General features: G+C 41.9%; 1 protein-coding gene across 2 annotated transcripts in view; it reads left to right on the top strand.

Moving 5' to 3' along the window:
- Positions 1-23,138, top strand: part of myo18ab (myosin XVIIIA b) — a 129,290-nt gene that overhangs the window by 12,546 nt on the left and 93,606 nt on the right. Inside the window, exons 1-2 of one of the 2 annotated variants that reach the window (XM_068584422.1) lie at positions 20,030-20,356; positions 22,527-22,616. The exons of the other annotated variant lie outside the window; for it this stretch is intronic. The gene's annotated coding sequence lies outside the window, so the exon portion shown is untranslated. Of the gene's footprint in view, positions 1-20,029; positions 20,357-22,526; positions 22,617-23,138 lie in introns of those variants that run through there. 2 annotated transcript variants of the gene reach the window in all.

The following is a 23,138-nucleotide window of genomic DNA, read 5'->3' as shown; positions in this document are numbered from 1 at the left end:
AAAGCTCAATGTCGTATCTCGTAGGAAACTGACAAGTTGCGGAACTCTGGCCAGATGGTTAAGGTTAAGAGTAAAGGTTAGGCGTTGACATTGAATGATCAATGGTAAATATTGACATTGACCTTGCATGGTTAAGGTTTGATATTGACCTTGGATCTCGGGGTTCTGTATTGACCCTGAATGGCTTGGGATTGACCGTAAATGGTTAAGGGTTAGACATTGACCTTGGCTGCGTTTCCCAGATTCGATCGTTCTTCAGGACTTAAGAAGGCTCGAAAGAAGGGTTCGCTAAGAAGGAGCGCTAAGATACGAGATGTGTTCTTTACTGCCTTCTTAAGATCTCGCCAAAGAAGCTCCTAAGACGCTCTTTGTGGGAGCTGTCCACCGCTGTGTTGCTGAAACTAAATCAATCGATGCCAGGTAAATCGATCACCCACCACTTTATCAGCGCATAAATCACACACAACAGGCTGTGGTCCCCACACACAAGTGCAATTACGCAATGGGCGCGCGTGTGTGTGTGCCATCCACGACACCAATCACCCGAGGGATCTCAGCCATGGCATTAAATCCACGGTGGACCTGGCGGACCTCGTCTCGTATGGTGGGCATTCTGATGTGTGTCCGGGCATGACGCAGAAGGATCGGTGTCACGGCTGCCACACTCTGTAAAACCGATGCCTTGCTGAGGCCGGTGCCGTCCCCACGACCTCCAGGAAGCTCCCCACTGCGTAAAAACCCAGGCTGAAGGCAACACTGCAGCAGGTTGGCCTCTGGATGTGACACTAGCGTGACGAGGCGTTGGATCTCCACACGGGGAAGCCAGTACTTGGACTGGACAACCCGGTCCGACAGCACATTAAGTGGGGAGAAGTGCTGATGCACATATGCATTTATGTAAACTATCTGGCTTCGCGCACGGTGACGCTTTTGGTTGGCAGCGAGAATATGCTGTATTGCAGCAGTGGTGTCTCTCACGCGTGGACTTCAGCAACGCCTTTAGACGTGGAGCCTCTCTTGATGAGGTTCCAGCCGAGTTCAGTTACACCTGTCAGTTTCCCTGATATCTATGGAATACCACAGGGTTGTTGATGTTTTTATAGCTAACGTAAACTTATATGCAGATGCCGAATGTGTGTGAAAACGTAATGAGTGATAGTAATGCTGATTCATTTTATTTATGTAGCTACAGAAACACAGGGGAAATTATTTATTTTTATACGTTATTTTTCTTTTTATGCTATTTTTCTTTTTATGTTATGCAGCTGTGGGCGCACATTCCTCATTACGCATGATTTAAGTATTGCTTTGAATGTCAGATATAACTTTACCTGACGCGGCTGCAGTGAACGTTGGTCTAAGAAGGCTGTTAAGAGTGGGTCAGACTGATCTTACGTTTCGTTCTTAGTGAAAGAGCGTCTTAAGCTAAGAACGACTCTGGGAAACACGTCATTCTTTCACAGCGCTCTTAGAGCGCGCCTAAGACGCTCTTAGCGCTTAAGAGCGTCTTAATGAATCTGGGAAACTCAGCCCTTGAAAGGTTAATTAAGAGTGATGATCGCCAAAACTGGTGGTAGAGCTGCCCTGGGCATCTGGCTCTAGTCTGATTTTACAGCTAGCACCAGTGTTCACATCTTTTTTAAATTCAAGATCTGTTGTCTGCCAACCTTTCAAAAGTGTTGAAACTAGTATGATGGATCCATGGATGGATGGATGGATGCTTTATTAATCCCCAAAGGGAAATTTGTTGTCAGGTTTCATTTGACAGGAGTAGCAGAGGAGTCTTTGTTTTAGTCAACATCTCTATCCAAGTAGGTTGTTGTGACAGGGTTCAGGGGTTAATTAACACTTTATAATCTTGTGTTTTCCATTTGCTGGTCCTCTGTCTGTATCCTCTCAGTCATCAGAGAGAGTATATAACAGTCAAGACACTAAAACCAGAAGTCTGTGCAATCATGCTTGAAGTTAGGCAGTCATCATGTCAGGTTAAATTTTCATCAAAATGCCGTTTTGACATTTTTGACAAGACTCGGCTTGACTTGAAACTTCTGTGTTATGCATTTGTGCAAATCGGCTTTTAGGGGTGTGTACCTAAAGTTAGAAATAGTATGTAAAAAAAGGTGCATTAAAGGAAGTTACTCATGATGTAAATAAACAACAAAGGATGAACTGTGGACATGGGTTGTGGCATATTCCCGTACATCCCCTGATAAAACATGCACTGGAAGACGTGCTTCTTAGGGAGCTGGCTAAAATGTATACCACACCCAAAACAACACTGTTAATTAGAGAGAGATAACATTCAGGGTGGAAATAGTTAAACAAACGTAGCAAATCTTAGCCTGTGAGCCTTGTAGACTTTAGCCCCAAGCCATCTGAACCTGGCTGCAGGAATCCAGGTTGAAGAAGCCTGAGAGGAGACGGGAGGCTGGAGCGTGAGAGAGAGAGAGTGGAGGTTAAAATAGCAAGAAGCCATCCTCACTTGTCTTAACAGGCTGACTGGGAGCAACGGGAAGCAGGCCTCTCCCTTTAGGTCTCACTCTGGCATTTGTGGAATCTGCATTGGAACAAATAGGCCACTTCCTGACCTTTTCCCCTGGGATTTTATTTTGGAGGAATGAGGTTCTGAGGCTGAGGGCTGAGGATATAAGAAGGAACTTGAAGTCTGTAAATGTTTTGTAAAGTATCTCAACATGTGCTGTGCGCTGAAAAATATTTGATAAAAAAACTCACAAATCAAACTTTGTTCAGTTCCTGTCCAGACAAATACAAAGGGGTTCAGGCGAGTTCATGACAACAGAAAGTAATATTTAATTTCTTGAACCATTCACTTTGCTCTTAATTAAGTGTGTGAAAGCTAAATACTTTCAGTCAGACTCTAAGGATGGACAGTAAGGTGCAGAGTATTTCTCTAGTGATGTCTAGCTTTCAAACCTACGGCTTGTGTGAGTGACAACATACAGGAATTTAGACTATGTGTAACCACCAGACTGGTAAGAATGAGTCATACCACACATGAATGCAAGGGTGTTTGTGTGTGAAAGAGCTAATACCACTAATCATACACAGCCGTTCTTGCAGTCAGCCCAGCTCGATTCTTGTTAACAAACCCTCTTAATGTTCTCTGACCTGAGTTTCGGAAAATAGAAGCGCTTGTCTGAAGAGGACATATTTTTATCTGCTCCAGAGAAAGCTGACTGATCGCTGTGAAAGTGCTCTGTCAAATGGGGTTTCCAGCAGAGGACTGCATGGACGCAGCATGTTTACATTGTAAATGAGCAGCACTGGGTGTGATGCCAGTGTGTTGTGGCTCAAACGAGCAGAGTTTCGTGTCAGCCCCAGTGTGTGAGAGTTTATGGAGCAGTCAGACCAGGAATGAGACAGGAATGCTATTGGACAAGTTAAAGGCAGTGTGATGAGGGACACACACTTGATTTGATTAAATGTCATCAATGCGGAAACAAAGTGCCAAGTGAAGATGTAGTTGATAGTAGACAGGACAGTGGCTGAACCTCAGAGGCCAGCTTGGTAACACATGCACGCACACACTGAATGAATTTACCTGCTAAAATTAAATGTAGACCACAAAAATGCATGCACTTGTGGTTTCATGCGTGTGATTGAGTTGATGAAGGCCCATGTTCTAATGAAGATCAACCTCCCAAAGGCAGTAAAACCAAACCTAGTAATGTCTTCACAAACATCTAACGTCATTGGTTTAAACTTCAAAGGTCAGAGAACAGGTGAAACCCTCTAACTCTACACTGTTTCTGTGAGGTCGCAGCAGTGGCTCTTAGCTTCCATTCGATGAACCAGGAAACACTGAGAAGAAGCCAGTTAAGACCGTCACTCTATGTTTCATTCAGTTCTTTCCTCTCATGGTGGCAAACCCTGAATCTTCCACTTTCATTCATGACAACTGCATCACATACTGCTTGGGAGCTAATGGGAAATGTCTGCCCCACTTTCTTGTCGAGCACTGTTAAAATGATATTAAATAGGCAGTAGAAATGTTTAGTATTTTATCAAATCAATAAATAATTAATTTGTCGATAACATCTATTAGAGGGTCCTAAAAGTCTGGGTAAAATACAATATGAGATTTTTTCTAAAAACATAATAGTAAAATAGTCGCTGAAAACATGAAAAGACTGTGAACTCTGTTGTACTGAATTGTTGACTAAAAAACAAAGTTTTGACCAGTGGCGCGGTCTGTCTTTCTCCTTCCTGTGCGTCTGCCTGAGACTGAGAGCTTTACGTGTGTTCCAGTTAATTAGTAAGCTAGCACACTGGCATCACACCCAGTGCTGCTAGCTAGCTAGCTAACTAAGTACCGGGTTTGCCGGCGGAAGGCTCTAGTTAATGTTAACATTCTGCAAAAGTAGCACGCAGCAGTGAGAGGCCCAGTATATTGTATATTTGTACCGCTACATATGTAATCAACCAGAGCCTTCAGCCGAAACGGCCCCCAGCGTTCCAGAGCAGAGAATATTGCCAACCGTTCATGAAACCCATGCTTGGAAACCCATTTGACCATCACCAGCTGTGTAGATGATGGAGATTGGTTCTGGCAGCTTCTACTGTTAGTGGGTGATGGTAGTTCTGCAGCACGTTGTAGCTGCAGCTTCATCAGTGATTCGTGGCTGACCCGGCTGCTCCTCTACATGATTGGTGACACTGTGTGTGATACTGATTAGTTAGCCGTCACTCTGTGTTGCCAGTCAAAGGATTATTTGTGCCTGATGCTTCTGATTTACCAAACAAGAAGGTTAACACATGACACTGCTCGGCGCTATAATCCTCTTTCCTACTTATTCGCCTCTCACTTGCTCCCCCATAGCCTCTTGAAGCCAAATAGCCAGATCAGGGCCTCCTACCAGATTTGACACTGTGGGTGAGCTGGCTGTCCTGCTAATCCTCTTGCCTCCCAGAGATGCGGATTAACCAGCGCTGTCTTGATAACAGGGGGGTGTTGTTAAATCAAGCAGAGGAGGCACTGGGCTAAACAGAGCACTCACTGCCACTGATGAGCAGGAGATGAGTTAAACAAGTGAATGTGTGTGTGTGTGTGTGTGTGCGTGTGCGCTCTTTTGTCCGTTTAATGACCACACACACACTCGGTTTCAGTTGTAGATGTCAAATTATGTTTTATTAAAATGATTCAAGATTTATCAACAAACACTTTCATTTAAGATATATTACAAAGCAAATACCGTTAAATCAAATAGTGCTAAATCTAAATAATTGAAACTCCAGACATGTTGTGCAGAAACACAACATGTCTGGAATATAAACTCTGACGGACTTGGTGTTCCTTAGGTAGTTCTAGTGCTGGTGAGTGGGAACTACACCCACAGTATTTTAACGATTGCCTTGTTTAAACACGGCAGTACATTTGTCGCTGTCGTTCCAAGCCTCCTGTAGCCTCAGTGACGTTCCCTCTCTGCTGCTGTGGCGTGGGGTTTCTCCCCTCCACTTTTGTTTCCGCAAAATGAATTATTCACAGAGATGCTGCGGCCCCAATGAATATTACAGAAGTCTGCTGCAGAAAAGGCTTGACAAGTAAAGAAGCGAGGTCTTTAGAGGTGAGCAGCTGTTCTCTAATAAATTACAAAGAGGTGTTTGGTTTCAGGCCTGATGGATCTAACTACTATCTACCTACCTGTTGGGACAAAACTCTGCTAATATCAACTTGGTGTGGCTGTATATATAATGGGACACAAAATGACTTCAGTCAGAGCATCAAATGCATGTTCATGTGCAGCTAAAAATAGTCCCCATAAAATGAGCTATTTACCTGCCGTAGGAAATGACTGAACCTTTTCTGTAAAACTTCAGTAGGCTCCAGTAGGAACCAGCATGCTGAGGCATAGAGCCTCAGGCAGCACAGAAATGAGAAAGTACTGAGAGAATGAGCAACACATTGTTGGTTTGGGTCTTTCTTGGGACTTTTAGATAGGGTGACCAGACGTTCTCTTTTTCTTTTCGAGACCTAAAAAATGCGTACGGCAGGGATTCCAAAAACGTCCGGGATTTTGCCTCGTTGGATATTTGTGTTTCTCTGGGTCTTTCACAAACTAGTTATTACGCCCTTACAAGTTTTGGAAACGGTATCTTACGATCCACCTTCTTGCGCAAGCTCTGACTGTAGAGAGAACTGTCATTGGTCAACCGATCTCAGTGTTGCCAGATGCACGATAATTATCCTCCAAAAACAACCATTTTTTTAGCCTTTGGTACGATACTTCTCCATTTTCAATCTGGCAACACTGAGCCTTGTCACCGCCACTCGCGACGAATATCCTGTTACGCTCTGAAGAAACTAGTTTGGCATAAAACATTGCCGCATCATTAATCGACAGGAATTTTAGCGCCAAACTTTTTTTTTGTACCTGAGCATGACTCTTTCTTTTTTATGAGCTAAAGATTGCGTAGATGCACAACTGTGGATTAAACGATAACGGGGTTCACCTTACGGCCTATAGTTGCATTGTTTACAACAGCACCCCCTGCCTCCCGCAACGAAGTGTCCTCTTTTTCACAAACTCAAATCTGGTCACCCTATTTTAGAGGATAATAACTATATACGTTTATATATATATATATTTTAGTTTAGAACTTACGGTTACTAATGTGAATATGATTGGTAGGGGTACAAAAATGTGAATCAACGCTCATGCAGAATTATTAAATGGATCGGGTATTGCCCATGCTTGATCAATCCACTTGTAATGCCACCAGAAAGTCTGTATTTCCATTGCAATTTGTCCCATCCATTTAGGCACATAGGTCCTCCATTTCTTTGTTTAGTATCCCAACAATGCCATGGTCCATGTTGCCATACAAAAACTTGTGAAAATGAGACCACTAATAAGTGTGACTAGTGCTCAGTATTGGCTGATATCATGACTGGAGCTATGAGAACTGTCTCTGATTATAATTGATAGCCCCTTTTTTTACCCTGGAAGTAGTATTCATGCGAAAAATCCATTTCCCATAAACCCAGTGACTTCCTTTCCATGCCCCCTTTTCAGAAGGAGGTTACCAGTGTGAGAGCAGGAGTTTCAGAAGCCACTGCATGTTTGGCCTCTCAGTGCTGACCGCTGCTGACTGAAACCTCTCTGTCAGCACTCTGCTTTCTCTCCACACTGAGGACAGTGACACAGCAGCTTTGTCAAAACATACTAGGCAAATGAAGCACTTGGCTGTTTCCATGGTAACTATCTGCCGAATTTCTTTTCAATTTATCAATTGTCAAAGTGTGGTCGGCTAGTATTAGTCTGTCACGGTCAGACCAGCAGTACCACATAGCTGTATTCCAGTCTGTCCAGCGTGAGATGATTGACATCACATGGTTTGATTTACAGAGAGGCGGAGACCCTCCCCTTGCAGTGCCCATGGGACCTTATATTAGAAAACAATACCTATAGTCAATGGAGACAAATGTTGTTTTGATCTTGTTTGAATTGTGGCATAGCGTTTATTTAAAAATAATTTTGCCAGTAGTGGTTTTAGTGTGAAATTTCTCAGAACGACATCTTCTAATTCTTTTTTTTAGCCTCGTCATTTCTTTCAGTTTTAATAGCGTATTTTCTGCACAGTTGCAAGATGAGGCTACATGCACTAATGTGATTAGTAGTAAATATAAGTATGAGTATTATCTATTTGTAAAATTGGCTTTCAGTGAGGTGGTCGATGTGGGTTGGGTGGTAAGTAAGTTACTCATTTCTTACAGAAACTGTAGGAGCCTATAGGACAAGTTATATTTCTTAATAGGCTGAAGTGTTCTGTTGTGCACTGCCCCATGTGGCCACCTGCGGCATTACATTGTTCATAGATTGGGAAACCATTGATGCCTCTTGTTGGTACCAGCTGCGCACAGGGCAGGCAGCGGAAATCTTTCAACAGGTTTTAATGAGGTTAAGGTTCTTGTTCATTAGACAAAGGGAGCGTTTAAGTTTAACGTCTTTGTTTGCTTTGCCGCAACAAACCCTTTATTTTTGTTGCTGTAGCGTACACACACAAACATTGAACCAAAAACACGTTGCCTATATATTCACCAACGTCTTCTCCTGGTCAAGCAACTAGGAGTAACCTGAATGGACTAACTTTACATCTACCTTGTTGAGCACGTTCTTGGCGTCGTACTGGTTCCCTGAATAAATAGGTTTTATAGTTGGATTATTGCTAAAAATAAGTATTATGTTTTTTTTTCAGCTGGATAATCTTCAGAAATCCCATTTTATGATTCTTGAAGTGTGAATACGATCACCAAAAGTAAAAAGCTAACATTAGGCTGAACAAACTACAGCAGGGCACATGAACGAGGTTTAGACAACAAGAATGGAGCAGGACGAGTGTTTACCCACCACATTTTTACAATGCCCACCCACAAGGCTGACACATTCAATATGTTTGAATGAATGGTTGAAGACTTTTAAACTTGTTTTAAGTACAGACCTTATTTATTTCTCTCTGTAACACTCTGCTATTTTGTCTGTCTCTCTATTATGCTCTTTGCCATTCTGTCTGTCTTTCTCCTCTCCTTCATGTACACATTTTACTGTGAAAGGCCAGCTGTGAAAATCACAGGCTGAACAGATTTATTTTACTGGCGACGGCATTATGAGTGTTACATATTAGAATGACGGGTTGTTCCTGTAGGCGACATACTTTTTCTTCAGGGAAGTGAAAAGCCAGCATTCCTAATGTTTTGTATGTCCAGATTGTAATAGATAAAAAATATATTATATTTATTTATTTTGTTAATTAATAAAAAGTAGATCATATTTATACGCCTCAAAGTATCACATGTCTGGCATGCAATTCAAAAGAATAAAGCAGAAAAATAAATACTTTCTCAAAGTGCAACACAGCAAACCCTGTGATATTTTCGACCAATTGCAGAATGACAGTAGGCTGCTGGTGGGTGGGAAACATAGCTCGGCCAGCACGCCGCTGAAGCCCAAAGCCAAAGAACTGCTTTGTTTTCTCCACCAATGAGTTCTTTTGTTCACATCAACCTGTTAAATTCATCGAAGCCTTAAACATACACAAAGTCAATGTGCCAGTCCTACGCAATCACTCACTCCACACATACAGCTTCAGCTCAAAGGCCACACTTCAGTACATGCTGCCACTCGGCTTATCTGCTATTCAGTTTCCGTTTCAGCAAACAGGCCAGCGGTTGGCTGTGTTTTATCTGCTGGTCCTCGACTGACCTACGCCCTGGGGCTCCTCGGAGACCACAGGCTGTGGACCCGGCGCATTGTTCACTCACTATATCCTGTCACTGCTGTGTGTTGCTCTGCTCATAACTCATGGCTTTTTATATTGCAGGGCTATTAATTATATTTACATAATTACCTGTCAAAATATCCAAATATCACTCTGGGTCCAAAAATGTAATGTCATGTGAAAAACTGGAGTCTGAAGCAACATCATATGAGTATCTAAAGGCAGTTTGTCCCAGTATGGAGACGGATTACTCTGAAAAGCACTGGAACGAGCATCACTCTAAGTGCTCTGTGGGAACATCCACTGAAATACTGGGAAGTATCCTTAACGTACTTCAGGTACAAAAACAAAAAGCTATTCAAAAATATGTTTTGGATGCTGCAGGTTGTTGGTTCAATCCCCTGGATGGCATGACCAATCTGGGTGGGGGAAGTGAGAATCAGCAGTCTGTGGGGTCCTTGAGCCAGGCCCTTAACAACAAACACTGTCTCTGTTTGGATGTTGAAGCACCTGACCCCTACCCTTTGACCTGGCACGTGAGGTCAGAACAACTAAATTCCTCGGAGTTGTGTAAAAAGCGTCGTCTTTGTTTTGACCTTCCCACGCGAGACAGAATGAACGTGCTTGGAGTTAACATGATGTGATGCTGATAGCTCTGTTCTCTATTTATCATGCTGGGAGACAAGTGGTTCTTCTTTGATATCTCAAACTGTGCATGTGTGTCTATAGTCATCTTCATGTTCACATGTAGTACAGACAAACACATCATGCACCCTGTCAGACTTACATCTGACACCCTGCACATCCACTGCTGAGCTACCGCAGGCCTGACACCCAGAGATTCTGCAACGCTGCTGTAAAGAAGATCCTCCGGCTTTGCTCTTCTACCCAGACTAGGGTTGCAAAATTCCGGGAATATTCAAATTTGGAAACTTTCCACGGGAATTAACGGAAATTAACAAAAATTAACAGGAATTAACTGGAAATTTTGGGGTAATTTAACTGTATCTACCTTGTGATAAGTATGCATGTATGCAAACATTTAAAATATAACTTTTAAAAATGACTTTTTTGACATTCCACAAGCCGCGAATAGTCGAGGTGATGGTGTACTTTTGTGTGGACATACATACTTCCTACTCTAACTGCTGTAAAAAGTCTACTGTATTTAAATAAACTTGGTATTAAAATGAACATGGCTTCAGTTTACCAAGTAATCAATATGCTAATGACAAACGGTCTTGGGAAAGTTCACTTTCTACATGAACTAGTTCAGTTCATAGTTCATAATTCAAAATTCTGAACTAAGTTCACAGCTTCAAAAAATGAACAAGTTCAGTTATTTTTTTTCAATATGTTGCAGCTATAATTTAAATCTCTGTCTGCAATGCCGCTCTTGGCCTCCACACAACTCAGCGCTCTCTCACTCTCCAGGCATCGGGCTGAAACGCAACACTGATGACAAAAACGTTCAAAAACAACAGAACGTTTTATGTTTACGTTTATGTTTCTGGCAAACAATGTTCCCAACCAGCTGCATTCAGGGTCAAGCTGAGCTCGGCGTGCATAGTTTTGTTCTCAGCTACATTTAAGTCCCCTTTTATATGCTTTTGCAAAAAACGTAGGCACATTTCTTTTTTTCAAAATTACCAAAATTCCCGAGGAAACTTTCCAGAAATTTACCGGAAACTTTCCGGCCCTTTGCAATCCTAACCCTGACCAAAACAACGTTCTCTTTGACACGGACGTGGATTTGGTCTCTGACTGTCTGCTGCTATTTCTTTCCGTGTCCATTCCTTTACTATTGAATCCAGGCTATAGTTAGTTAAACTGTCCAGTCCGGCCTTTTTCAATTAAGAACCGTATCCAAAATCAAACTCATACGGTCACACACGGATCTGGAAAGAGTCATCCACGCACTCATTTTCTCCAGATTAGACTATTGCAACACGAACAATGGATCCCGTTGAAGAACGATTGGCTGAAGAGGTCCGCAAATGTGAGCATTTATATAACCCGTCTGACGGAGTATAAGGACATGCAGATGGCGGTGAATTCCTGGAGGGAGATATCGGTGAACGGTGATGTGCAGGTCGACTCTAAGCGGCCGTTGCGCCACCTACTGTTCTGGCGTATGGAAAACGCACGGGAACTATAAACCAAAACGAGTCTGTCAATCTGACTGCGTGGCCAGCCGCAGTTGTAGTTGCAAGAGTATAATTCACATTTAAAATCTTTCGGTGGGGCCCTCTTGGCCGTTCCGAAGTCGAGGCTTAAATCAAAGGATGACCATGCTTTCGCCATCACGGCCCCTCGACTTTGGAACAACCTGCCGGAGGAGATAAGGCTGGCAGAAGCAATAGATTCTTTTAAATCACTTCTTAAAACCCATTTTTATAAATTTGCTTTCAAGTGATGTCGTCCTTTTATATTTTTATTTTTTATGATCTGTTCTGCAGTTCTGTCTCCATGGTTTTGTTTCTATATTTTATATATTTGTTTGTTTTCTGCGGTTCGTTTTGGCTATTTGTTTGATTTGGTTGTTTTTTTATTGTATGGTCTTCTTTTATAGCAGAGTACCAGTGCAGGTACCTAACACAAGAGCTCAGTGTGACACAAAAGCCTTGTGCAAACCAGCGTGAGTTTCTGGTCTGGTACACTAAACCTTTTCAGCTACATTGTTAGGGAATTGTCTTGTAAACCTTTTTATCTATCTAAAATATTTTAGTATTTTATCTGAACCTGTTTAAAGAGGTGGACGCAATGTTTGTTTTTATGTAAATATGATTTACGAGTTGTCTTACTGTAACTCAGTAGGTCCAGCTCCCTACATGTCTGAACGGCCACGGTTTGTGCAACCAGCTGCTGGTGGCCATGATGGTGTGTCCTACTGGCCAGTGCACTCAGCCAGTTCACGGACTGCCTCCCTCTCCCTGTTCCCTTCACACACTTCCAATCCTGTCAACACAGGAAATGGATTGGAATCATCCCCCTCATGTATGTGAGTGAGTGAGTGTGCATTAGAGGTCATTCTCCTGGGTGTATTAATTGAATGTTACATGCCATTGAGGAAATGTACTTTGGTAGTGACCCTTTGGTAAGTCCTGACCCTCGAACGTGTGTTCCTCTCAGCTCATCTGGCTTTAAGTCATCACTTCCTTTCCATTCAAGACTTGGAGTCACTTTTGAACACAGTGTTAGGTCACTGCATTTCTTCTTACTCCACGCTCCTCTTTAAGCTACACTTTATTTCCAAAGACAGCCGCTCTCCTCCTCCCCCTCCTCCAGTTTGCTTCCACTTTATCTTCATCACATTGGCGTTCCTCCCTAGAATATTATGGCAGCCGCTTGGAAATAAAGGATGCTTTATGTGGCTTCAGGAATCCTAAAAGCGCATTGGAGCTCTTCCTGGTACTCTGGCTCCATCTTGTGGTCTAAAAGGAACAAATACAAGAGGTTGATATCTGTTGCCTGGGGATGTGTCCTTGTGGAGACAGAATGAGAAAATCTCACTGTGTTGCTCGTGTGATGACTAAAGTCAGAGATTTATTCTCAGACTGTATTCACGTACGTGGTTAGCATGCAAATCAGACGATCAGTGGTTTGAACCCCGGCTCCGCTAGTCCACGTCATTGTTTCCTTGAGCAAGACACTTAACCCCTAATTGCTCTCTGTTGCTGTGTCCACGGTGTATAGAGCAAAAATGTAAGTTGCTTTGGATAAAAGTGTCAGCTAAATATAATGTAATATACATTCCCAACTAATCTGTGCATACTACCTTCCCTCATGTTTTGGGAAGAGGTGGACGTAAAAGGTCAACACAGTGACTTTTGAACCATTGTGTTTAACCAAAACACTGACCGTCTCCAACCTAAGTTAAATGTGTTGTTGCCTTCATAACCCAACAACTTTATACATCTTGACAGTGACAGTATGACCACTGTTGTTTAACCAACACTTCTTGTCTCAAGGTTCAGCTCCTGTGTTTCCATCTGGTGGCGGTCGTTTACCATGCCTAACTGCAGAAAATGTCATGTACACACACCTGACACCTAAATTTACACACTGATGATTTGCTGTATGTGACAGAGTTCACGTTTGACAACAACTTGTTTCTTTGCTGTTGTAATGGGACAGGTGACATCTGTTTGGGAAACAGCTACAGCTTAAGAACTGGAACCGTTTCCCAAACGGACTCTCGATCTTTGAAGAGACCTCACACACAAAGTCTTAAGACTCTTCGTCAATTCTTCTTTTGCAAAACATGTCCAAGAATGACATATAACTGCATAGCATCTTGATGCCTGCTTGTCAGTGTGGCAACCAGTGGTGGCTGGTGGATTTTGTTTTAGGTAGGGCTAGCCAATTAATTTCAGCAAACATCAACGTATGATTCAATGTAAAAAAAAGTATCACGCATTACTACTTTGCAGTTAAATATTAAACATTTATTCCAACACTTTGACATAAGGACATCTTATTACAAAGGCACTAAAACGATAATTATATTTGCTTACTACTAGTGTTGTGGCCGATCTACGTGTCTGCCACTCTGCTGGGTGCGGGATAAGATCCTGTTTCTCACACACTGCTTCAGTGAAAGAGTCCAACCGTTGGTATAACTTTGGGGTTATTTCCCGTTTAATTATAAACTGACGGCAGTTACATGTTGTTATTTGGACTTCCTTATCTGTTTTACAAAGTACTTGGTTTAGCAGTAAAAACCGTCAGATCTCCCCGTCACCCATGCATCATCAATCCCTCTTGCTCGTACCGGTGCCCCGTATTTAAACTATCACACAGTGCGTTTACATTAGTCGGTGCGGCTACATGCGTTCGAATTACTGGCTTAGTCCGACTGAAATCGAATTATCCCGTTCATGTAAACACCTTTGTTCGAGTAATTGCGGTCCGACTACGATCCGATTAACACCCCTGGACTCTGTTCATAATTCGGACATCTCAGCATGTAAACGGTAAATGTTTAGATGCCGAGATGTTGCCCATCGGGCGGGATGCTCAAGATCCCGCCGCGTAATGTAATGAAAACAGCGCCACCTATCGTATCGGATATGACATGCTTTCGGCCAATAATTCGATTCATTCACTGCCATGTATATTAGGATAACAGCAGTTGCCCCGAAAGAGAGCATAGTCCGACTAAAGCAAGATTCGAATTAATACCATCATGCAGTGCGATTACGTGATGGTATTAATTCGAATTAATACTATCAAAGCAGGGACACCCACCGGAGGTAGTATCGTCTTATTTCGTGTCGAGGCTTCGAAGCGCGTGTCGAGTAATCCAAGGCTGCGGTCCAATAGTCCTTTTTGGTTAGGAACCTTCCTAACAGAGGGAAATGACCCGGAAGTACCTCAGTGGCCGCCATGATAAGTGCCGGTCGAATTCTCTAAACGCAAAGGAAAGGAGCTTCATGCCTCCTAACTTAGCTCCTTTATCTTAGGAACCACTGGACCTTCCTTAACGAAAGGAAAGGAGAAAATGCCAACCCACAATCCCTTGCGGCGGCAACATTTAAAGTTACGTTTCATTCGGCCGTTAACGAGAACAAACGATCATGACCGACAAACGCAGATCATTTAAATAATAATTAGCATACTTTCAATAATCTGTTAAACCGGCTGGAAAACTATGAACGATACGTTGCTGTTGCTGAACACGGCTGTAAAGTGATGAAACAGTTCAGCCCTCATTCTTTTATTTTACTTTAGTTGCAGAAGTTTTAATGAAAGTATTAAACTGGTCGAGCTCTTTAGCCTGACTCATGTTTATGATGATCATCTTTTAATCCACTATTTTGTTACATTACAATAAAGCACTATCAAGTTGTGTGGTGTTTCATAAACTGTTGTCTGCATATTTTTATGATCAGATTATAATCTGCATATAAACCAGGGGTCACCAAGCTTTTTGGAACCGAGAGCTACTTTGGAGGTACAAAATAATCCGAAGGGCTACTTGTTTGATACAAACCTCCTAAACAACAAAGTTGCACAGATCAGCTTTTAATTATACTATATGTGAATATATGTGAACTGTCTGGTCACATATCAATGTTAATTATTCCTTACAATAATTATTAACAATTTCCACAACAATGATGGTAGAAAAAAACATGTTTTTATCACTTTGTTAGAAAAATTTAAATAAAGTTATATCCGTGCAAAAAATAACTAATATTTAGTTGCTACTAAATAGATTATTGTGGAAAAATAAATAAGCTAATTTTTTGCAAAACAGAATAAGTGCAGATGTGTGAGCATCAGGTTGCATCAGTGGCTCAGTGAGCTGCTTTCCTCTACACATCTTTTTCAAACGGGGTTGTAGATTTGATACGTACTCTCAATTCATGCTTAATGAGCTGAGGTCTGTGAGATCTCATAAATATCGGCTTTTGGCAAAATGCCAAGAATCGGCGAGTCGCGCATGCGCAGCAGCCTGTTAACGGCGTATGGTGAACTTTTAAAATCAGCATTTCCTCTCGCGCCCAGAGACTCTCGATATAGTCAGAAACGTTGTTCATGGAGCTCCAGGCTGCAGCATGTTTGTCTTGACCACATGTACATGAACTGTGAGGCTTTAAAACTGATCGCTGTTATCTTAAAATAGTGTTAGCTTAAAATAGTGTTAGCTTAAAGCAGCAAATCCCATTGAAAAGCACGCAACATATTTTTCGCCGCTCTCTCTCTGTCCACTGTGTGCGCGCCCGTGTGTGTGTGTGCTCACCTGTGTTTGCGCCGCGTCCGTATGTGTGCTCAGTGCGCGCCCGTGTTGGGGGCGAAACTCTGCTGCTTGCAATACAGAGCCGAGTTTTAACGCGACCATGGTCGGTTGATATATATACACTACCGTTCAAAGGTTAGGGGTCACCCAAACAATTTTGTGTTTTCCATGAAAAGTCACACTTATTCACCACCATACGTTGTGAAATGAATAGAAAATAGAGTCAAGACATTGACAAGGTTAGAAATAATGATTTGTATTTGAAATAAGATTGTTTTTACATCAAACTTTGCTTTCGCCAAAGAATCCTCCATTTGCAGCAATTACAGCATTGCAGACCTTTGGCATTCTAGCTGTTAATTTGTTGAGGTAATCTGGAGAAATTGCACCCCACGCTTCTAGAAGCAGCTCCCACAAGTTGGATTGGTTGGATGGGCACTTCTTGCGTACCATACGGTCAAGCTGCTCCCACAACAGCTCAATGGGGTTCAGATCTGGTGACTGCGCTGGCCACTCCATTACCGATAGAATACCAGCTGCCTGCTTCTGCTCTAAATAGTTCTTGCACAATTTGGAGGTGTGTTTAGGGTCATTGTCCTGTTGTAGGATGAAATTGGCTCCAATCAAGCGCTGTCCACTGGGTATGGCATGGCGTTGCAAAATGGAGTGATAGCCTTCCTTATTCAGAATCCCTTTTACCCTCCCACCTTACCAGCACCAAAGCAACCCCAGACCATCACATTACCTCCACCATGCTTAACAGATGGCGTCAGGCATTCTTCCAGCATCTTTTCATTTGTTCTGCGTCTCACAAACGTTCTTCTTTGTGATCCAAACACCTAAAACTTGGATTCATCCGTCCACAACACTTTTTTCCAGTCTTCCTCTGTCCAATGTCTGTGTTCTTATGCATCTTAATCTTTTTCTTTTATTGGCCAGTCTCAGATAGGGCTTTTTCTTTGCCACTCTGCCCTGAAGCCCAGCATCCCGCAGCCGCCTCTTCACTGTAGATGTTGACACTGGTGTTTTGCGTGTACTATTTAATGAAGATGCCAGTTGGGGACCTGTGAGGCGTCTGTTTCTCAAACTAGAGACTCTAATGTGCTTATCTTCTTGCTTAGTTGTGCAACGCGGCCTCCCACTTCTTTTTCTACTCTGGTTAGAGCCTGTTTGTGCTGTCCTCTGAAGGGAGTAGTACACACCGTTGTTGGAAATCTTCAATTTCTTAGCAATTTCTCGCAAGGAATAGCCTTCATTTCTAAGAACAAGAATAGACTGTCGAGTTTCAGATGAAAGTTCTCTTTTTCTGGCCATTTTGAGCGTTTAATTGCCCCCACAAATGTGATGCTCCAGAAACTCAATCTGCTCAAAGGAAGGTCAGTTTTGTAGCTTCTGTAAGAAGCTAAACTGTTTTTAGATGTGTGAACATGATTGCACGAGGGTTTTCTAATCATTATTTAGCCTTCTGAGCCAATGAGCAAACACATTGTACCATTAGAACACTGGAGTGATAGTTGCTGGAAATGGGCCTCAATACACCTATGTAGATATTGCACCAAAAACCAGACATTTGCAGCTAGAATAGTCATTTACCACATTAGCAATGTATAGAGTGTATTTCTTTAAAGTTAAGACTAGTTTAAAGTTATCTTCATTGAAAAGTACAGTGCTTTTCCTTCAAAAATAAGGACATTTCAATGTGACCCCAAACTTTTAAACGGTAGTGTATATATATATATATATATATATATATATATATTTTTTTTTTTAGAACACGTCTCGCGGGCGACTCACGTGGTCCCTGCGGGTGACAAGGTGCCCGTGGGCACCGTGTTGGCTACCTCTGATATAAACTATCACAACATAAATGGATATGTGACACACATATGACACACATTGTTAGTGGGCTAAAGTATTTCATTCAGCAGGTTTGAAACTGAAAAGACAGTTTTGTAGCTTTGTACTCTGTGTAAAATCCCTGGGTTTCACTTTCATATACCTTCGTTAATTTTTATTCCATCCTCGTTCATAAAGTAATATGAACCGGGTTGTTTAATCGTCTGCATGACGCAACACTGTCAGAACACGGATGAAGTATTTAAGATGCTTTATTCTCGTCCGAGATGGACTACAACGTTGCAACGGTGCACTAGCAGAGGAGAGAAGCAGAAAAAGCAGATATTTGGCACAGATATCGTATTTCACAAATATTACTGTGTATATTCCATAGCTCAACAACACAAATAGTGACAATTTGTATTATGTATTCATATAATTACATTTTTTATAATTGATAAAATTATTATTATTTTTTTGATGGCTCGAGCTGGGTGGGGCCAAGCTCCGTTGCCGTTTATGGGCCGGCAGCCACTGGTGGCAACCTCTTAACAGTTAGTGTTGAACCCTCCTAATAAATCTGTATTTTATTCCTGTGAGAATATGCTTGATTGGTAGGTTTACCTTCAACTAGGGTGTTTTTGAGAGTATGTACACTGTTAATTCAGTTCCAGCAGAGAGGGAAGCCTGCGTAATATTTATGCTGACATGTTCCACTCTGCTTCTGCTTTTCTTTGCTCTGCTATGCTCGAACAGTTTCACACAGGAAGACGGTGTAGCTTACGACACACTCAACTGAATTGTACACTCAAATGTAGACATGCAGAGTGTCCTGGCAATCAAATGAGGCCGATGGATAGAGGGAAAGAAGGTTTTAGTGAGCTTTGGTGCCAAGGCCGCTGAGGAACTGGACGTGGGATTAAACCAGCACATGATGCTTGAACACAGTGTCAAGGTATGTTACCAGTAGAAGGGACATAACTAGTCATAACTAGTCTCTGCACATGTTCAGGAACAAGTCTACAACTGTGACTGACAGAAACCCGTAGTAAACATGTCAGACAGCTATAACAGTTGAGCCACTTGCATGAGACTAAAACCTTTACTGTACCGTCTTCATCGTTTCCCTGCGTCTACCGCTGAAACTCAGTTTCAACTTTTGTTGACTCATTCATTGTTCAGCAGACGTTTTGCTGGGTCCAGCTTCTCAGAGTTGAAGATGTGCCGCTGTTCTCTGTTTCATATCATCCATCTAAGATTCTATTTGTTGATAAAACTGTTTTAATGATGAGCTTTAATAAGAGATTGCAGTGTGGGCCGTGTATTTCCTACCTCCGCCTTCAATGCGTCTTTACAGCTGAAAAACCTAATCACTTTATCAGCTGTTTTACAGTGCGCACAACAATCTGATTGGATAAACCTGCTGCCCTGAAAAGCAGTGCTGCCATCAGTGAAGGCTCAGAAGGCCCTGACGGCCCTGACGGCCCACCACTAAGTTATTGTAAAGACTTAAACAAATATTAAAACATCTCCTTCAGACATATGGAGTCATTCAAGTTTATCACCAAAAATGATTACAAGATTATATGTGAACACATCATGATAACGTTATGATTGACTTTAATCCAATACTTATTTTTAACGAATAGAGCATGAACGCACCATAATCAAACTATATAACTACACAATAACAAAAAGCTGTTGTTGTCAACGTTACTAATGTCTGCTCTCAACGCGGGTCTGTTGGTCACAATGTATCATTATCATTCTTTGTGCTGAAGAGCTGTTCTGTGTGTTCAATAGTCTTCAACATCTTACCTTATTTTCTCAATAAAATGCACTAAAACAAATTAATACGTGACACAAGAAAGTCTGGTGGATCTTTTCAGCTGCCGGTCTTCTGAACCGTTGAGTCACAAAGTTCATTTTGAACAGTGGCTCCATATCTAAATAAGCACCAGTATCACACTAGAGTGTCAGTTTGGCCCCCGAAACACCCTGAATGCACCATGATGTCATTTTCCAAGTCTATACTTGTATAATTCTATATTTTCGTATTGGTGACCAATACAACAGGGGCCTCATTTACATTAGCAGGCCCTGAGCTACGTTTTCACACACACACACACACACACACACACACACACACACACACACGAACACACACACACACACACACACGAACACACACACGAACACACACACGGGCACCCACACAGGGGCAGCTAAGAAGACAGCAACTGCAGCAGTATGTGTGGCTGCTGATTGGACTGTTGAGGTGCTGGGGGGAGTTCAATGCTATTTTTACCCCTGCTCAACACCCCCGTATCACAACAGCTGTCCCCACGTCTCCTGTCTGTCCATCGTCAGGAATAGCCGGGCTATTAGAGCGCTCCCCCTCTCCTCGGCTCTGCTGTTTCACTTTCCACTGTCTCCGACCCTTTTCTCCGACTTCCTCGACTTGGCCCATTTGTTCTGTTTGATTGCTGACTGTGGGAACTATTTGGATACAGGAATTTGGAATTTATTCACTAACAGGTAGTACATTGTGTGATAAGCAGGGTGTTTTTGGGGAAATGGCAAGCGTGGGCCCTCGAGGTCCGACAGCCAGTGACACTATTTTTAGACTACATTTAGCTGAGGGGGTAGCTTCATAGTTTTCTAACCGATTGTAGCGTTTTACAATAGCAGCTTTTGTGCCAAGTGATGGTTCTCCTTTTCCTACCTACGTTAATCAGTAAGAGTGCGATAATTTAATACTAAAAGTGTGAGGAATACACACTTTTAGTATTAAATAAAAGTGTGTATTCCTTTGCAGCTTGTGTGCAGCTTTGAAGCGGTAGGTACATCCTCAGTCCTTGTGGGGCTGTTGGGAGATGTAGTTTAGACTGAGATTAAGTAAATTGTTTTGTTGTTTTCAGTTCAGTGTCATGAGTTGTGCCACTCTGATAAGCTTTTCATTATTAAGCAAATGTCACTTTGACTTGTAGGTTTAGGTGTTTGTGTTCAGACGAATACCATTCAGGCTTACTGTGTTCTATGTTTTGAAGATCAGTTTGAGGACTTTATGTTATTTTGCATACATTTGTCATATGTGAGAAATATAATCAAATATTTTGGTAAGGAGGATTTCAGTCATAATGCCATCCTTTTCTCACTGAACCTCTATGTTCTGGTGTCAAGATTGACTAGAATTCACAGACCAATCCCACGTTATATCTCCCCAACAATGACAGTTCATAGACATTTCTTAATTCTTACATCAATTGACCCTTTGCCAAGTCCCACTTCTGGAACTCAGACTGGCCAATCATAGTGTAGCATCGGCTAGCTACCAAAAGACTCTCATTCCGATGCTCTTCATGTCCAGGCTGGTTTAGTGACTTATGAGCTCGACATAATTATATTTTGTGTAATAGGGCGACTTCTTGCCTAGAGGAGTAGGAAGGAGATATGTTAAAACCTGTTAAACTAACATTAACAGAGTATGTTAGGACATCATTAAATAGCATTAGCGTTATGCTAGCTACTGAATGTATACTGAATGTCTGCACATGCTGCTTTTGTTTGTTAATGATTGTAACCCTGGCTTTACAGGAATTAATTGTCAAGCAATCCCTTTTTCGTTGGCTCAAATATTTCTCCAGCGGGGGCTGTTGGCGACAGCGTGGCTCCATAGTAACGTAGCTTTGACAGCTGTACGAAAGAGCCACTGCTCTTTTCGGTAGCAGGGCTTAGCATAGGGTCAATTATTAGGCTCTGATTTTCACTTCAGTCCCCAAGAATCTGAAACAAATCTCATTGTAATACATGTACAATATGCTCAGATGTCACACTGCTGTGGTATTATCTGATGTTCTTTATGTTTGTCATATATGGGTGATGGTTAGCTCAGGTCTAATCATACTCTGGTAGATGTGGACTGGGTCTCACTGTCCTTGTTCAAATCTAAGCCTCCCTGTAATGTAACAGAGGCTCAAATCTGGTTAGGTCCTTTATGAGTCTGCTTTATTTTAGACCTCCTCCCCAGATATCACCAGTCCACTACAAACCACTTAACTGTCAACATTGGCACAGCAAGAAGCAGCTGCTTGTTTCTTCCTGCAGAATGTGTGTGAGCTTGCTTTTGGCTTTGTACACATGTAGGCTCGGTTGTCTCCATTTCAATGATAACCTGTCACATTCAGAAATGGTCCTTTTTTAAAAATATTGCATTCTGAAATGTGATGACATCAAATATTTTTCAGGGAGACCGTAAGGTGGTGTGGTTTGATAGTTTGTGTCAACTGATCTATACATCTAAAATGTCTGTGAAGTATGACTACAGCACCGCTATAGAGGCTTTTTTTGCTCTGTTGGCCTCTCTTTGAAGGAGGAGTCTGGCCCACATCCCTACAGTACTGTCTGATCCATAAATACACCTGTTAGTCAGCAGTCTAATTCAGAGACCTCTGATAAGAGCCAAGCCAGACCTGGAATGCTAACAGATCTCTGGAGATCAGCTTCGTTCTATTTTGTGTAAAACCGGATTAGAGTTCAACAAGGCTTAGAAGCCCTTGACTTAATCCTTTACCTTTTGTCAGCAAACTTGTCAGAAGCACCACACCGCTGTAACGGCGTGACTCCTTTTACAAAAAAGACACTACCTGTTTTACATTGTGGTTTTCTACTGATGGCGAGTTGAAACAAAGGCCCGTTTTGGTTTCAGCACTTGCAGGAGAGACAACAACGGAATAACCTAGCCACTCCCACACAGGTTGTACTGTCCATGGTGACTTACAACTTTTCATGCTAACAGGTGAGCAGCTCCACAGACTGCAGTGTTGCTACTGTCAGCCCTCAACACATCAATCATTGTCTGTCTTTGCTGAGAACCACGTACGTCACAAGGAACAAATAGGCACGCAGGCTGTGTGACAATCCTTATTTTCAAACACTTTTTCATGATGTAAAAGGTTTCTTCAAAGATGTAAATTATATCAAGTGTAATATAAGTCCCATTTTGGCTGTGGTGAAAAGAGTTGAAAAAACATTCAAATAAAAAACCACAGTAAATATATTTATTCACTACTCATGGCTGTTCATGAATCACGATATTTTAGTTTTTTAAATGCATAATTTTTCTTTTTAAAAAGAAGTTATTTGTGTTTTGAATAGAGTATCCTTCTTACCTTTTGTATATATTTTTTGAAAGCACTGCTAGTCAACCCTACAGTATTGTTGCAATATGGATATCAAGATATTTAGTCAAAAATATTGTGATATTTGATTTTCTCCATATCAACCAGACCAAGTTATGATCATGAGTATTCTAAAATAA

Source organism: Clinocottus analis, unplaced genomic scaffold (assembly GCF_023055335.1).
Source record: "Clinocottus analis isolate CAN_PGR_092001 unplaced genomic scaffold, fCliAna1.0.p SCAF_2, whole genome shotgun sequence".
Taxonomy (NCBI): Eukaryota; Metazoa; Chordata; class Actinopteri; order Perciformes; family Cottidae; genus Clinocottus; species Clinocottus analis.
Note: the sequence above shows the minus strand (reverse complement) of the source record. Positions and strands in the feature narration are given on the sequence as shown.